The following is a 2,542-nucleotide window of genomic DNA, read 5'->3' as shown; positions in this document are numbered from 1 at the left end:
GGTGTATGTGTGGCGTATATTTGTGTATGGATGTGTGTGTGTGTAAGCCCGTAGTGTGTCTCTGTTCCGCGGCCATGATGTATTTGCCGTCGCTAGTCCAAAGTTCACAACAACAGGTGTATGTCCATGAGAGACAAAAAAGGGAGTTTGTTGTGTCGTCCTGCAGTGATTTTCGGGAGAGTCTCGAAGCCAGGGAAAAAAATCCAAGTTGAAATGATTAGTATGCGAGTGAAAATAAAATGTGCTTTTCACTCTAAAATTGTCAATGACTGGTCCTCAAAAACTGCGAGGTAGACAGTCCGATGTAATCCACAGTTCTTCCCGCATCCTCCAATCATTTGTGGCAGCTTTGGGGTACTTTGAAGACTGCCAGCAACTTCCAATTTGTTGACAAACCAGAGCAACGCTTACTCCAATCAACAGATGTCCTGTTGTCATAATTCCGAATAGGTAGATATCTTCACGTCCTCGACAGAAAAGGGTCGCCAGGCACGCGGCCCTCCTTCTTCTCCCATGAGTCCGTCGTGTGTCCAGCAACAACCGCTTCGTCACGACAGCAGGTTCCCCCAAACCCAAGATCTTTTCAATTTTGTTGAGGCCAGTTAAATAGTTACAATGTTTAGATTTGGAGAGCAGTGCAAAAAGAGGCAACATGAAAGTTAAGACAAGACAAAACAAAGAAGCAAGCAGGAGGGATAAGGGAGAGGAGAGGGGAGCGTCCACCCTCGGTGAGTGCCAGAGAGAAAGAGCGTTGATTCATAGGCCCAAAGAATTCCAGTTTTGTCTCATCACTCCAGAGAACAGTTTCTCAAAACCTTTGGGGTTTGTCCAGATGATTTTTGGCATACTGGAGTCTATTTTTCTTGTGCCTGGTAGTCAGAAGTGGGGTGCGCCTGGGAGTTCTGGCATGGAGGCCTTCATCTCGTAGTGCGCACCTTATTGTCTGGGACAAAACCTGCGTTCCCTCCTCTGCAATGTCCTGTTGTAGTTCCTCAGCTCTTACCCGGGGTTTTTTTTCACCACTGTACGCACACAGGCTAGTGTTTCCACTGTACCTTTAGCTTTAAACTTGCGAATTATGCTCCCAACTGTGTCTCTTGGAATGTGTAATGTCTTTGCTATTTTCTTATATCCATATCCATTCTTACAGACACGTAAGAGGGATGTGTACTATGGCTATGAGTTGTTGTTTTTTTTTTCCCTTGGCCTCAGTCTGCACCCCCACTCCAGGGCCCAGGCTAAGACCGATTTTTTTTCTTTTATTTAATATTCTGTTTACCTGTATGTAATCTTTTTTGTAAGGGGTGCTGGAAGCCGGCAGACCCGTCAGCGATCCTGTTCTGTCTCCCTGTAATGTTTGTTTGATCTTGAATGGGATTGTGCTGAAAATTGTAATTTTCCTGAAGGAACTCTCCTGACGGAATAAATAGAGTACTATCTAATCCATCTAATCTAATCTATCCTTTCTTTTGAAGAGAAATGACCTCCTCTCTTGACTTCTTTGACCACTCCCTGGACTTCACCATGTTGCAAATACACCATTGACCATCTACAAGAAGCTGAGCGTCACAGTCTTTTTCAGTCAGTTTAATTGTTGCTCGTTATGGTTCTAATCACATCTACAGGTGTTTTCAACACCTGATTGAAAAGCCCTTATTCAAATTCTGTTCTTAAGAGTTATGATCTTCAAGGGGTTGAATAATTTTGTCAATGAGATATTAAGAGAAATGACACTGTTTGGTATGTTACAAAATATAATGTTGTAATTCTAGTTGCATTTGTCTATTTAATACATCTTTATTTGATATGACTATAAACAAAATACGGAATAAATGTCCAACTTGCTAAAACACCAAAATTGTGTGGGGGTTGAATAATTTTGATCACAACTGTACATGAAATTATTTGTCTGTTACAGAATATGATAGTAATCCGGCTTTTTAGCATTAAGCTAATGTTACATGATTCGGCAATCGCTAATCAATAAATAGCTAGTTCTGTTTTAACGTCGGGTTAATATTGCGGAGGGGGCTCAATTGTTATAGAAAATAATAATGTAACGTCAGGTCATTACAGTACTCCCACCTTACATTCCTCAGGGACATTTGTATTAGATGCAATATTAAAAAGCACAAATAGAGAACTCTGTAGGATCCCCTTTTTTTGTAATATAGTTGTTAAAGGGGAACATTACCACCAGACCTATGTAAGCGTCAATATATACCTTGATGGTGCAGAAAAAAGACCGTATAATTTTTCAACCGATTTCCGAACTCTAAATGGGTGAATTTTGGCGAAATTAAACGCCTTTCTGTTTATCGGTCTGGGGGCGATGACGTCAGAACGTGACGTCGCCGAGGTAATACAGCCGCCATTTTCATTTTCAACACATCGCAAACATTGCGTCTCAGCTCTGTTATTTTCCGTTTTTTCGACTATTTTTTTTTAAACCTTGTAGACATCATGCCTCGTCGGTGTGTTGTCGGAGGGTGTAACAACACTAACAGGGAGGGATTCAAGTTGCACCACTGGCCCAAAGATG

This window comes from Nerophis ophidion, linkage group LG23, assembly GCF_033978795.1.
Source record: "Nerophis ophidion isolate RoL-2023_Sa linkage group LG23, RoL_Noph_v1.0, whole genome shotgun sequence".
NCBI classification, from domain to species: Eukaryota; Metazoa; Chordata; class Actinopteri; order Syngnathiformes; family Syngnathidae; genus Nerophis; species Nerophis ophidion.
Note: the sequence above shows the minus strand (reverse complement) of the source record.